A 15,800-nucleotide genomic window follows, 5' to 3' on the forward strand; every position below is an offset into this window, starting at 1 on the left:
TCTATAATTGATTGTCTCATCTCTTAAATTGGTCCCAGTCCTACCCCTCCTCCCCTCCACAGCAATTACCCTCAATATCTGTCTGGACCTTTGCGATACTCTCTTAACTCTTCTTATTTCCATCTCTCTCTCCTCCATTCTACATCCAGCTGCCAGTTTTCCTCCTAAGACACAGACATCGATGGTAAGGCTGCTACCTTGTTCAAAAATCTTTATAATCTTTGTTACATTAAAGTCGAACTCCTCCGCCTAGCATTTAAGGCCCTCCACAGTTGATTCTCTCCCTATTTTGCTAGACCCTCTGTCCTATCTTGTTGAATTGAGGCTCTCAAAACAATAATGTTAAGCTATTGTAGCTTTCATTTTGTATGTAAGGAGAACTGAGGCATAGAGAAGTTAAGTTACTGCCCAAACAAGGGTTATTCTCCAATTGGGTGGGAGGTGGCTTTATTTTTTTGTCTTTTGTTTCTTGTTTTCCAGTGCATTGTAATAACTACTAGAGTAGTGTTTTTCACTGGGAGTCATGCGGCATCATGCGGTGTCAGTGTAGTGTGATGAAGTGTCAGGAGGAATGTCCTGGTAATTTGTTGCTGATGAAAAGTGCCAATATTTCCTATTTTGTTTTTGGATTGTAGGTAATGCCTGTAGAGCTCCTGCTTCCTAGATGGAGAGAGGAGTGAAGCTACAATTAATAAGCAGGGTTTGCATGCAACTGATAGGAGGAAGTGTGTCCTGTGGACAAAGACTGAGAAGTGCCACCTAGGACCACCTAAATATCTCTGAGGGTTTCAACACTTAAGCCAAGTCTGGAAATATTGTACAGAAACACTCAAATTATCAAATGTCAAAACTTAGAAATCACTAGTTAAAAACAAGATTTAAAATATGAGCAGCCAAATAAAATTATCAACAAAAACATTTAGTAATTACTGCAGTTAAAATCAATAGCCGAAAACTCACACGAATAGAGAACCCAACCTTGAAATAATAAAGTTATTCATTAATACCTGAGCCTCCCTATCTGGGTAAAAGTCTCAAACTATATTTTGTAAATGATAAGAAGGAATTAACAGGAACTGATACTATCAACTATCAAAAAGACAGTTACAGAATTTAAGGAATATCAAAGGAAAAGAAATTAAAATAAGCTCACATAACAGATTTTTCTGCTACTTAAAAATCAAGAAGATATTAAAGCTGAGCCACTTCTCTAGTACTTTCTTTAAAAAATTTATTTATTTGAGAGAAAGAGACAGACAGCACAAGTGGGAGGGGCAAAGGGAGAGGGAGAGAAAATCCCAAGAAGGCTCCATGCCGAGCATGGAGCCTGACATGGGGTTCAATCCCAGGACCCTCTGATCATGACCCAAGCCGAAATCAAGAGTCAGACCCTTAACTAACTGTGCCACCCAAGAGCCCCTTCCCTAGTACTTTGAACCAAATAATTGATTCTTCATCTTGTTTTAAAAATTTTTATGAAAATGCCTATTTCTATACAAATTTCATGAGCAAATTGTGTTGAATCCCAATTTGATTATTTCATAGATTTAGCTACATGAAAATAAAATATTACAGTTGGGAGTAGATACCCAATAGAGTGCTTCAAAAACAAATGTATTGGAGATTTTAGAGAAGAGTAAACTTTTAGAGAATAATAAATAAGTTGCTTTTAAATTTTGAAAATAAAAATGTATGTGGTTTGAACATTTTTGTCAAACAAAAACCAAGTTTTTTTTCTAGAAGAAAAACTTAAAATATATGAAATGGTGGTTACTTAATTAGATTTATAAGAAAATGGTTTAATTCCTTTTATCATGTTCTTTTTTTTTTTTAAAAGATTTTATTTATTTATTTGACAGAGATAGAGACAGCCAGCGAGAGAGGGAACACAAGGAGGGGGAGTGGGAGAGGAAGAAGCAGGCTCATAGCAGAGGAGCCTGATGTGGGGCTCGATCCCATAACGCTGGGATCACGCCCTGAGCCGAAGGCAGACGCTTAACCGCTGTGCCACCCAGGCGCCCCCCTTTTATCATGTTCTGATCAAAGAAGGTTTCACAAAATGTATTTTACCAACTCCTCACTTTCTCAAATTCTAGATCATTTTTTTGTTTTGGACAACCTTTGGGTCCTAATTCTTCCCTCTACCCCGGGGGGGGGGGGGGTTATGCTACGACAAAATTCTCTACAGGAAGATTGCTGAACTCTGTTTTTTTCCAATTATATCAGTTAGTCTGGGTTTACCTGCAAGTAACATAAAAACATCAATTCAAATAAACTGAGAAGTATAGAAATTTATGATCTCACAACAAAAAATCAAGAAATAAGGAGTCCTTAGGCATAGTATAGATCTTCCTCAATTTGTGACGGTGTTACAGCCTGATAAACCCATCGTAAGTTCAAAATATCATAATTGAAAATGCATTTAATACACTTAACCTATTCAACATCATAGCTTAGCCTAGCCCAACTTAAACATGCTCAGAACACTTACATTAGCCTACAGTTGGGCAAAATCATCTAACATAAAGCCTATTGTACAATAAGTGTTGACTATCTCATGTATTCATTGAATTCTGTACTGAAAGTGAAAAACAGAATGGTTGCATGGGTACAGAATGGTTTTAAGTGTATTGGTGGTCTATCCTTGTGAACTGTGGTTCATTGCCAATGTCTAGCAATGGTAGCTCTGACAAAATGAATCATTTATAATCCAGCACTTGGAGAAAATCACTGTTCATATTTTGGTAAATAAGCCTTTAAGTGTTTTCCCATGTGTATGCCTCATCTAGTATTTTTCTTTTTTACATTTTGTTGATTTATTTAGAGAGAGAGGGAGATTGAGTGTGCATGAAGGGGGGTGGTGGAGGCATAGGGTGGTAGAATCTCAAGCAGACCATGCTGAGCAAGGAGCCCAACTCGGGGCTTGATCTCACCACCCTGAGATCATGACCTGGGCCAAAATCAAGAGTTGGACCCTTAACCTACTGAGTCATCCAGGCACCCCCCTCATCTAGTATTTTTTTTTTTTTAAGATTTATTTATTTATTTGAGAGAGAGAGAGAGCGCGTGGTGGGGAGGGGCAGAGGAGAGAGGGTCTTAGGCAGACTCTGCGCAGAGCGCAGAGCCAGATGCAGGGCTCAATCCCAAGACCCTGAGATCACAGCCTGAGCCGAAACTAAGAGTCGGATGCTCAACTGACTGTGCCACCCAGATGCCCCCCTCATCTAGTATTTTTATTGACATAATCAAGATCATTTCTTATAATATTATGTCATATTATTCGATATATTTCTATTCTTAAGCATTGATTTTAATAACTATGATATTCTATCAGCTAGATGTATCAATGCATTTAACCAAACCCCATTGTTTGAAATTGACATTGTTTATATTTTAGTTTGTTAAATGAAAACAAAAAAGTATAAAACATCCCTTTTTTTTTTTAAGATTTTATTTATTTATTTGACAGAGATAGAGACAGCCAGCGAGAGAGGGAACACAAGCAGGGGTAGTGGGAGAGGAAGAAGCAGGCTTCCAGCGGAGGAGCCTGATGTGGGGCTTGATCCCAGAACGCCAGGATCACGCCCTGAGCTGAAGGCAGACGCTTAACAACTGAGCCACCCAGGCGCTCCTAAAACATCCTTTTTAAAAAAAATGTTTTAAAACATTTTTTAAATTTAAATTCAATTAATTAACATGTAATGTATTATTGGTTTCAGAGGTACAGGCCTGTGATTCATCAGTCATATAATACCCAGTGCTCATTATATCACATGTCCTCCTTAATGTCCATCATCCTGTTACCCATTCCCTCCACTCCCCTCCCCTCAAGCAACACTCAGTTTGTTTCCTATGATTAATAGTCTCTTATAGTTTGTCTCCCTCTCAGGTTTTGTCTTATTTTTTTCTCTCTTCCCCTATGATCCTCTGTTTTCTTTCTTAAACAGACACATATCAGTGAGATCATATGATAATTGTCTTTCTCTGACTTATTTCACTTAGCATAATACCCTCTAGTTACATCCACGTCATTGCAAATAGCAAGATTTCATTTTTTTGATGGCTGAGTAATATTCCATTGTATATATATACCACATCTTCTTTATCCATTCATCTGTCGATGGACATCTGGGCTCTTTCCATAGTTTGGCTATTGTGGACATTACTGCTATAAACATTGGGGTGCAGGTGCCCCTTCAGATCACTACATTTGGATCTTTGGGGTAAATACCCAGCAGTGCAATTGTCAGGTCCTAGGGTAGCTCTATTTGCAACTTTTTGAGGAACCTCTATACTGTTTTCCAGAGTGGCTGCACCAGCTTGCATTCCCACCAACAGTGTAGGAGGGTTCCCCTTTCTCCTCATCCTTGCCAACATCTGTCATTTCCTGACTTGTTAATTTTAGCCGTTCTGACTGGTGTGAGGTGGTATCTCATTGTGGTTTTGATTTGTATTTCCCTGATGCCGAGTGATGTTGAGCATTTTTTCATGTGTCTGTTGGCCATTTGGATATCTTCTTTGGAGAAATGTCTATTCATGTCTTCTGCCCATTTCTTGACTGGACTTTTTGTTCTTTGGGTTTGTTCTTGAGTTTGGTAAGTTCTTTTTTTTTTTTTTTTTTTCAAAGATTTTATTTATTTATTCGACAGAGATAGAGACAGCCAGCGAGAGAGGGAACACAAGCAGGGGGAGTGGGAGAGGAAGAAGCAGGCTCATAGCAGAGGAGCCCGATGTGGGGCTCGATCCCGGAACGCCAGGACCACGCCCTGAGCCGAAGGCAGATGCTTAACCGCTGTGCCACCCAGGCGCCCCTGAGTTTGGTAAGTTCTTATAGATTTTGGATACTAGTCCTTTATCTGATATGTCATTTGCAAATATCTTCTCCCATTCTGTCAGTTGTCTTTTGGTTTTGTCGACTGTTTCCTTTGCTGTGCAACAGTTTTTATCTTGATGAAGTCCCAATAGTTCATTTTTACCTTTGTTTCGCTTGCCTTTGGAGACATGTCTAGCGAGAAGTTGCTGCAGCCAAGGTCAAAGAGTTTGCTGCCTGCTTTGATGGATTCCTGTCTCATGTTTAAGTCTTTCATCCATTTTGAGTCTATTTCTGTGTATGGTGTAAGGAAATGGTCTAGTTTCATTCTTCTACATGTGGCTGTCTAATTTTCCCAACACTATCTGTTGAAGCCTCTTTTTTTTTTTTTAAAGAGATTTCACTTATTTATTTGAGAGAGAGAGTGAGCAAGAGAACACAAGCAGGGGGAGCAGCAGAGGAAGAAGCAGGCATCTCGCTGAGCAGGGAGCCCAATGCGGGACTCAATCTCAGGACCCTGGGATTATGACCTGAGCCAAAGGCCAATGCTTAACCTACTGAGCCACCCAGGCACCGTAAAGATACATGTTTTAATTAACTTTGCCTTTTAGTTTTACAGTATGATGTTGTTGACCCTGTAAGTTTTTAAATTTAATGTACTTAGATCTATTCAGTGATAATACCGAGAAAGACCTTACCTATCCCAAGTACATAAATATCCACAAATATTTTTTTCCAGTAAGTTTTTAGATTGAAAGTTACTGACTTAAGTTAATGGACCACATCAGATGAGCAAAAATAAATTTGTCAATCTCATTGCTCCTTGATCCTCCCCCATAACTTCAGAGTTAAAAAAGCAAACCACACTTTATTTAAATGAATCAGTAAGCAAGCAAACAACACAGACACCATATATAGACGATCTAAATAAATAAATAAATAAATAAATAAATAAATAAATAAATAAATATCTCAGGAGAATGAGGGTGGAAAAGTTAATGTTCCAGAGATGAAAATTACTCTTAGAGAAATAATCAACTCCCACTTTCCTGGGATTCAGACCTGGGAATCAGTTCCAGTAGTAACAAGCTGAACTAATCTTGACCATAGTGCCTGAGGACCAAGAGAGAAAGCAACATAGTCTCTGTAGAACCCTGACCCCAGGGCACATGCAGATTGATTGATTAATGTCAATACCTCTAATTCTCTTCGGAAGAATTCCATTTAGAAGCCAAAGATCATTAAACTGAAGTCTAGCACACTTTCCTTTGCCATTTTAAACATGAGCTGGTAAGGATAGAGACGTAGAGGACAGTTGAATGTTGCTCCATGCCTAGAACAAAAGCAGCACACATATTATGTTAAATCATTTCTAAGTTGTGTTTCAATATTGATGATTTGATGATCTCATTCCTCCATCACAGAGCTGCAGTGGAGGCAGAAGACAGAAGCCTGCAAGAAAAAAACAGAACTGCCTAACATATGACACTCATAAGTAGTCAGACAAATTAGAATAATTCAAGATTTCCCATCCCCCTAATCCCAGATGTGAAATGCTTTAAGAGAAGGGAAACCAAGTTGTGTTTAGATATATTTTCTTTCATCTTTTGTTATATTCCATTATTTCACTTGAGGATTCAGGCCCTACAGGAAAAGCAGAAATAAAGAGTGCAAATCTTTCAAGCATTTCAAAATAAATTATCTGGTGTAATGACTTTATTTGCATTCTAGGCACAGTAGAGCAGGCTAAGAACCCTACTGTTTATTACCTGTCAGAAGACTTCTACCCAGACATCATTCTGATTTTTTTAAAGTCAGAAAACTTTCAAACATCTAAAATACTTCATTTCCAAAAATTACATTTTACTCAGATTTTCAAGAACGTACCTATTATGCAACATAAGATAGAGTTGTGTTTTGTAGATCATAGAAAAAAAAGGATTTTAAAAGATTTAACAAAATTGTTGGACACTATGAGGCACATAACCCATTGTTTCTCTAGTTAAGCATTTCTTCTTTTGTTTTTTTTTTCTAGTTAAGAATTTCTGCCTTCAGGGGCGCCTGGGTGGCACAGCGGTTAAGCATCTGCCTTCGGCTCAGGGCGTGATCCCGGCGTTGTGGGATCGAGCCCCACGTCAGGCTCCTCCGCTATGAGCCTGCTTCCTCCTCTCCCACTCCCCCTGCTTGTGTTCCCTCTCTCGCTGGCTGTCTCTACGTCTGTCGAATAAATAAATAAAAAATCTTAAAAAAAAAAAAAAAGAATTTCTGCCTTCAGAATAAAAGCTACACTTCCTCCACATAAGACATTCTGCTACTTCTCTAGGGACTTTTTCCCTTTTTCTTTTGTGTGCGTGCGTGCAGCTTTTTCACTTCCACTTTTCTCTGCATTTTGGAACCTGGGTTATTTTTTAAAGTCCTTCTTGCAAAGAATGTTGATGGCCCAAGATGAAAAAGTGATTAATCCAAAAAATAAAACTTAGCAACTTCAAATCATTTTTGGATACCCCCTCTACTCACACTGACATCAATACTATATGTTTTCATCTTTTAGAGATTGAATTCAGGAGCTGAGAAATCCCGTGTCTTCTCTCAATCATATCACGTTAACTTTTAGCGCTGAGTCCTTTCATTCTTTTGGTTGACTAACAGATAATTAACCTTAACGTTGACAATTACACTCACTATGCTGACATAGATGGCTTCTATAATTTTCCATACAAGATGAGGTTTCCTGGATGAAATTTCAATTTGGTAGTTGCATTGAGCACTCTTTTTTTTTCTTTTCTTTTCTTTTCTTTTCTTTCTTTCTTTTTTTTTTTTTAAGATTTATTTGTTTGAGAGAGAGAGAAAGAGAGAGAGCATTAAGTCTGGGAAGGGGCAGAGGAAGAGAGAGAGAATCTCAAGGCAACTCCCTGCTGAGCCTGGGCACAGAACCTGATGCAGGGCTTGATCTCACGATCCTGAGACCATCACTTCAGCTGAAATCAAGAGTTGGCCACCCAACCAACTGAGCCACTCGGTGCCTCTGGATTGAGCACTCTTAGGTGCACCATTGAGTGAGGTACTGCAGCTTTCAAAAAAAGTTCCATGGGACTGTTAAACATGCTTTATTTTTTTTTTTAATTTTTATTTATTTTAAGTAATCTCTATCCCCAACGTGGGGCTTGAACTCACGACCCCAAGGTCAAGAGTCACCTGCTTTTCCAACTGAGCCACCCAGGTGCCCCTATACACATGCTCTATAAAGCATTTGTTACAAATGTGCTCTGCCAGATCTTACCTGATATGCTTTTTAAGGAGAAAGCTCAGAATAAATTGAAATTGTCCCTTTACACACATACATCTCTGAAAGTAAACAGTAATTGCCAGGGGCTGGGCAGGATTGGGGGAAAAATAGGGAGTGACTGCTGATGGGTATGTGGTTTCTTTTTACAGTGAGAAAAATGTTCTGGAATTGGATAGTAGTGATGGTTGTACATGGTAAATGTCCTAAAAACCACCGAATAGTATGCTTTAAAAGAGGGCAGGTTCTAGTATGTGAATTATATCTCAATTAAAAAAAAAAAGAATGAAGTGTCTTCGGGGAATTTCTTTCTTAGGAGTTTACACACAGTTTTAAAGAAGATCACTGCATTCTTTTCTCAAAAGATATCTGCATGTTTGCATAAAGAAGAATGAGTAATGTATACAAACCCCATGCCTTGTTTGGAAAACCTGCTGTGTCACCCCTGCTTTAATCTTTTAGGAATAGCTTATCCCTTTGTTTTAGGATCAAAGGGTAGCTGGGCAAGAACCATTGTCTAGCAAAGATTAAGGGGGTTAAGTCCCAGGAAGCCTGGAAGAGGGGGCTCAACCTCTGCCATAGGAATCCCAAGAAAGGAAATATACAGGGTTCAGGGAACGATTCCAGCTCCCAGAGCAAAAGGCCTAGAAATAACCCATGTAGACTCAGCCATAGGCCCTGCGCACCCCCTTCTGTTTGTCCCTTTGGTACTGTTGCTCAGGCATAACTGGGCCCAAGAGTTCCAGAAACACGAAGCTTTCCAGTTCAGGAGTGGGTGTGAACAGTGTTTGGTCACTGTGTTCCATAGAGAATAAAATGGCAGGTCCAGGAAGCCCTTTGATTTGTGGTGCTGAACTTTCTTCTCATTATAATGAAAAGACTCACAGGTTAGTCTGGTCTAGAACGGGGAGCTGCCCAGATTTCGGTATGTGTAGGTAGTGTAAGGCCTTTCTCTGATCTCACTGCCTGAACTGACTTCTCATCTTTGCCTCTCCCAATCCTATTCATCCTTCAATATTGGCCCAGGAGTTGCCTCCATCACAACTCCTTCTTTACCTGCAATGGTTAAGAAAGGATGTGGGCTCTGGAGATAGTCTCCTGTGTTCAGATGTTGGCCCTGTGACTTGTAACCGTGAGCAAGCCATTTTCTCTCTCTGTGCCAGTTTCCTCATACGTAACAATAATACAGTTTCTGGAGTTAGACTTTTTTTTTTTTTTTTAAAGATTTTATTTATTTATTTGACACAGAGAGAGAGACAGCCAGCGAGAGAGGGAACACAAGCAGGGGAGTGGGAGAAGAAGAAGCAGGCTCCCAGTGGAGGAGCCCAACGTGGGGCTCGATCCCAGGGATCCGGGATCACGCCCTGAGCCAAAGGCAGACACTAAACAACCGAGCCACTCAGGCGCCCCTGGAGGTAGACTTCTTGAGTGTGAATCTAAGCTTTGCCATTTAACTATTGTGGAGCCTTGAACATTTTCCTAAATGGTTTTGTTCTTTGGCTTCTCCTTTTATTTTTCTTTCTTTAAGATTTATTTATTTGAGAGACAGAGAGAGAGAGAGAGAGATCAGGAGCAGGAGGGGCAGATGGAGAGGGAGAATCTCAAGTAGACTTCCCACTCAGCACAGAGCCCGATGTGGGGCTCAAACTCAAGACTGTAAGATCATGACCTGAACTGAAATCAAGAGTCAGATGCTCAATCGACTGAGCAATGCTGGCTCCCCAAAGTTTCTCCTTCTTTAAAATGGGGATAGGGGCACCTGGGTGGTTCAGGTGTTAAGCGTCTGCCTTTGGCTCAGGGCGTGATCCTGGCGTTCTGGGATGGAGCCCCACGTCAGGCTCCTCTGCTATGAGCCTGCTTCTTCCTCTCCCATGCCCCTTGCTGTGTTCCCTCTCTCGCTGGCTGTCTCTCTCTCTCTGTCGAATGAATAAATAAAAAATCTTAAAAAATAAAATAAAATAAAATAAAATGGGGATAATAAATAACATGTACCTCTATCTCAAAGGGTTCAAGGACGTTTAAAATAATCCATATACAGCACATAGAGGAGTATCGGACATATAGCAAAAGCTGAGATGTTTGTTATAATATTATCATTTTCTTAGAACTACCTATCCCACTCCAGATAAGTGAGTCCCCCAAAGCCATGTTTCTATCATGGACAGTAAACCCAAGTTACAACTGATTGGACCAGAGGAACAACTCAAGCTGGCTGAGCCAATCAGATTCCTCTGCTTAAGAATTTTAGCAAGTGAGGGGTGCCTGGGTGGCTCAGTCAGTTGAGTGCCAGACTCTTGATTTTGGCTCAGGTCATGATCTCAGGGTCCTGGGATCGAGCCCCACATCAGGATCCACATTCAGCAAGGAGTTCACTTGAGGATTCTCTCTCTCTCTCCCCCTCTCTGCCCCCCCCCAAATAAATAAATAACTCTTTTTTAAAAAAAGAATTTTAGCAGAGACATGTAGAGACAGAGTTGGAAGCTGAGTCAGTTTAATGGCAGGGCCTATCATAAGAGACAAGCACCCCAGAACACTGCTGCTGAGATCCCAGGCGCTGCTCTGACCCTTCCCCTTTAAGAAGTCTGATGATTTGACTTCTCTTTGTATTCAGGGAAAAACTCCAGTAGTTTTCCAGTAACATCTCCCTTTTTGGTTAAGCTTTTGGTTACTCGTAAAAAAAAAAAAAGTTTCAATTAATACTAATATATGTACTTTTGTATTAGTTATTGTGTGTGTGTGTGTGTGTGTGTGTGTGTATGTGTGTGTATCAAGTTTAGTGGTTAAGAGCCATATTAGTTCAGATCATGCTAGGTGCTTTAATAGTAAAAGCCAAAACCTAAATGGAGGAACCCTGTGTGATTTATTTCTTACTTACGCAGAATGTATCTGGCAGTAGGGGAGAGTTTGGGAGTGGATTCCCTGTGGTATATAGATATTCAGGAGCTCCGGCTCCTCCCATCTTCTGGTTCTGACATCCCTTTTAGGACAGTCATAAAGGTCACAGAATTCAGAGAATCTGTAATCTGGTTGGGAAAGAAATTCACATCTTTATTTTCTGTAGCTTTTATTGTAGGCAACAAACCACAGTAGTATTCAAGACTTTGCTACCAAGAGAAATTACAGATATTTTCATGTTATATTACAGATGTTACAAAATCTTTAAATAATATTTATGCTCACTGCTATTACTAGACTTACCACTAGATCTAATTATTTAATGTGTTAATAAAAAAAACCCATGTTATTGTATCACAATTAAAAAAAATCCCAATACCTATATTTCAATATGACTTGTTTTCTTTTTAATCCTCTTTTATGCAGTAAAAACATTATTCTGAAATTCTACAAAATACTTGACTGTTACTCCTTGAAAGTGTCTTTCAGAGGTCATAAAAAAAGGGAAAATGGGGGCGCCTGACTGGCTTAGTCAAAAGAGCATGTGACACTTGACCTCAGGGTCATGATTTGAGCCCTACATTGGGTGCAGAGATTACTAAAAAATAATAATAATAAAAAAAAGGGAAATACAGACACTGTCACGGACCAAAGGATACTGAGAAGACTTTTTTTTTTAAATTATATTTATTTATTTGTCAGAGAGAGAGAGCACAAGCTGGTGGAGCAGCAGGCAGAGGGAGAAGCAGGCTCCTGCTGAGCAGGGAGTCGGATGTGGGACTCGACCCCAGACCCTGGGATCCTGACCTGAGCCAAAAGCAGACGCTCAACAGACTGAACCACACAGAGATCCCAGACGCTAAGAAGACTTAAAAATTACATACAACATGGTATCTTGGATTAGATCCTGGAACAGAAAAAGGACATTAATGGAAAATGAGCTCAATCCGAATAAAGTCTGGCGTTTAGTTAAAGATAATATACTAATATTGGTCTTTCTTTCTTTCTTTCTTTCTTTCTTTCTTTCTTTCTTTTTCTTTCTTTCTTTCTTTCTTTCTTTCTTTCTTTCTTTCTTTCTTTCTTTCTTTCTTTCTTTCTTTTTTTTAAGATTTTATTTATTTATTTGACAGAGAGAGACAGCCAGCAAGAGAGGGAACACAAGCAGGGGGAGTGGGAGAGGAACAAGAGGCTCCCAGCGGAGGAGCCTGATGTGGGGCTCGATCCCAGAATGCCGGGATCACGCCCTGAGCCGAAGGCAGACGCTTAATGACTGCACCACCCAGGCGCCCCAATACTGGTTTCTTAGTTTTGGCAAATGTACCTCAGTAATGTAAGATGGTAAGTTTGGAGGACACTGAAACTGAGTGGGGAGTGTAAGGAAATTCTCTCTACTATTGCAATGGACTGAATGTTTATGTCCCCCCGCCCCACACCCAATCCATATGTTGAAATCTTAATGCCCCATGTGATGGTATTAAGAGGTGGTTTCTTTGGGATGTGATTAGTGCCTCCCATGACTGGGATTAGTGCCCTTATAGAGGAGGCCCCAGAGAGACCTCTCACCCCTTCTGCCATGTGAAGCTGCAGTAAGAAGAAAGCTGTCTCTAAGGAAGCGAGCCCTCACCAGACACCGAATCTGCTAGTGCCTTGGTCTTGGACTTCTCAGCCTCCAGAATTGTGCAAAATAAATTTCTGTTGTTTAAAAGCCATCGTCTGTGATATTTTGTTACAGTGGCCCAAATGGACTAAGACACTATCTTTGCAACTTCTCTGTAAATCTAAAATTATTCCAAAATAAATAGTTTATTAAAAATGGGGAGGGGGAACACTTTCCTCCCCAGTGTACTGCCACTTTGTTGGGCGGCCCCCTGGGCTGTGCACATTTGAACTCTGGGCCCTCCCTGGTGTGTGATTAGTGAACCACAAAGAGAAATCTCAGAAAACGCGATGCTTTTTGTGTGTTATCCAAGTTACCGTGTGAATTTTGTCTGTAGTTATTACCCATTCAATCCTTCGTTTCTCAAATGGAAACAGCTGTAAAGAGGATTCTTGAAGCCTGAATTTTTAAGATGTATATTTTGTTAAGTGTCTTCTCTAAAGTGTCTTCTCTATTTTTTTGGCTTTTGAATAACAAACTATTTCTCATTTGTAAAAAAAAAAAAGTGTGGGGGGTGCATCTGGGTGGCTCCATCAGGTAAGCCTCTGAGTCTTGATTTCGGCTCAGGCGATGATCTCAGGGTCGTGAGATCGAGCCTGGAGTTGGGCTCCACGCTCTCTCCCTCTTCCTCTGCCCTTCCCCCTGCTCTCTCTCTTTCTCAAATAAATAAATAAAATCTTAAAAAAAAAAAAAAGCAGCATGATTCTGAAAAGGGATTCAGGTATCCGTAGCACAAAAGGATTAGTGCCTGCCCTAGGGCCTCAGATGCTATTGAACAAGGGCAGAGAGCGTGCCAGGCTCAAGTGGGAAGCTTCTGTGGGCCGGGCCTGGTGGTAGGAACATCTCTTCTGCCTATGTTCAGTCACATGGTCTGTCCTGACACAAGAAGGTCTGGGAATGACAGTAACTCCCAGACTGGGCAGCAACTCCACACTGTGGAAGGGCACACAACCAGCTAGCCATCTACCACGTGAGTTCTGGCAATGGAGTTACAGACTTCCTGTCTCTCAGTGAGGATTCTAATAGGAAACAGATGTCACACTCAAATTAAGAGATTCAAGGAGGGTTCGCTTACAGAGAGAAAAAGTTCAAACGGGAGGGTGACAGTAAGGCAGGACCAGGGCCAGCAGAACCCAGGCCAGTAGAAGCCCCAAAGCATTGAGATCTCGAGGGCAGGAAGCCTGCCATCCCAGTAGTAAGGAGTCCTTAATGGATCCTCAACAGATAGTTTTCATTAAGTTGCAATAAAATGGAATGAAAACCTGGGAAATATATTATAAAGCCAGGCTGACCTTGAGCAGAAAAGTTAAAGAATAACTTCTTTAAGTGCAAAGACTTAAATCAGATAGAACTCATTTTTAGTTCTAGCTTCTCCACTTAATAAAACAGGACTTGCTTCTGTAAATATTAAAATATTGAATAGAAATACATTCCTGAGTTTTAGTCCCTACCTTTCCATCTCTGGCCTGAGCCTTGAGGCTTACTGCCCCAGAGCAAGAGAGAGCAGTCACTTGCCCTTAGTTGCAGGATACTTGGCTGATGGAGGAGTTAGAGCATAGAACCCCCCTGACGATGTAAACCAGAGATTCCTGCCTGCTCCTAAGCCCTTGCTGGGAGGCTGGAGTGGAGAGGGAGACAGTGGCTCCAACCCTCTTCAGCCCTGATGGGGGGGAAGAGAAAGCAAGAGAAGAGGAGGGCATAAACAGACACACAGGTCCTGATTTCCCGTCTTCAGACTCTAGGTCTGAAGGAACAAGGGCCTGACTCACTGATTCACATGCTGGTAATAGGGAGACACTCTTGTTCTGAGCGTGGAGCCTGAGCTCAACACAGGGCTTGAACTCACAACCCTGGGATCAAGAGTCGGATGTTTAACCAACTGAGCCACCCAAGTGCCCTGAGAGACTCTTGTTCTTGATCAGTTTGAGGACTCAGAAGTGAGTTGTCTGGAGGGCTGCGCCCATGCTTACTGGGTAGTTCAGCCCTATCAGGCAGAAAGAAGTCTTGAGGTTTAGCTTTCCTTGCGATATGGTTGAGGCCCAGGAGTTTCCCCACTCCTCAGCCCTTCCTCGAAGGCAGAAGACAGCTCAGCTGGGTGCCAGTCTGCCTTCCATGTGTAAGGCACCTAGCAGGTACCGGCTATGTTAGCTACGGTAGAGATGTTCTGAGGACTCAGACAAAACTTTGAAAAGGTCTATACAGTGCCTTCTCCATGCCTAGAGATCGTGGAACAGAGCAGCTCCTACCCCCGCCCCCTCTTCCTGTCTCCATCTCTCCCCTGCCCCACACCCCACCCTTGCCCCAGCGGGGAAGATCTTGGTCTGAGCCTTCCCAGAAGCAGAGAGTTGGGCCAAACGACCTCTTGAGGTTTCTTTCTGCTTTTTGATTCAGCAGATGGGTTGAATTATTCACTCTTTTGTATTCTACAACCACATTTTTTAGTCACTTCTCTGACCTTGCTGTTTACACAATTTCCTTTGCCTTGCAGTTTCTAAAAAGGAAAGCCAGAACATGTGCATCCTCATTTTAAGGGCATATTGGCAGCATCTATTAAATTCTAAATTATTAAAGACAATTCTCTCCCCCTCTCGCATTTAATTGAACCTGTACCTTGCATAAACTTGCTGTGGGAGGGTCTCTGAAATTTGGGTGAAGACCACCCTCACCTGCCACAGGATTCCACACAAGACAGAGATTGCAGTAATTGTCAAGGTCTGGTCTGGGGCAGGAGTGTGGTGCCCTCGAGGATGTGAGAGGCATTCAGTCTGGCTGGTGGATCCATGAGGGGCTGTGGAGGAGAGATTCACCAAACGCTCTTCTTTCTTTTCCCTGGCCATTCAAAGAGACTACATTACCCAGACGCCACAGAGATTGGAGCAGCTATGTGACTAAGTCAAATAGGATGTGAGTGAAAAAGATGTGCACAGGGCTGCCTGTGAAAAACCTGTTTAATGACTGTATTAGTTCTTCCTACTGCTTCTGCGACAAATTACCACAGACTTAGTTACTTAAAACAACACAGTTTTGTTCTCTTAACTTCTAGTGGCCGTGAATTGGAAATCAGTTTCACCGGGCTAAAGTCAGGGTGCTCACAGAGCTGGTTCCTCCTGGAAGATCTAGTGGGAAATACATTTCCTTGCTTTTTTTCTGGAAGC

At 41.2% G+C, this 15,800-nt stretch overlaps 1 long non-coding RNA gene across 2 annotated transcripts in view; it reads right to left on the minus strand.

The window, feature by feature from the left end:
• Positions 1-5,188: 5,188 nt before the first annotated feature.
• The window catches only part of LOC148107116 (uncharacterized), a 37,616-nt gene continuing 27,004 nt past the window's right edge, over positions 5,189-15,800 (minus strand). For both annotated transcript variants that reach the window (XR_015723081.1, XR_015723082.1), the window contains exons 5-6: positions 10,969-11,116; positions 5,189-6,143 (exon numbers count right to left, since the gene is read on the minus strand). This is a non-coding gene — a long non-coding RNA (uncharacterized LOC148107116). The remainder of the gene's footprint in view (positions 6,144-10,968; positions 11,117-15,800) is intronic.

Source organism: Ursus americanus, chromosome 35 (assembly GCF_024610735.1).
Source record: "Ursus americanus isolate L20-20 chromosome 35, mUrsAme1.1.p, whole genome shotgun sequence".
In the NCBI taxonomy this organism is placed as follows: domain Eukaryota; kingdom Metazoa; phylum Chordata; class Mammalia; order Carnivora; family Ursidae; genus Ursus; species Ursus americanus.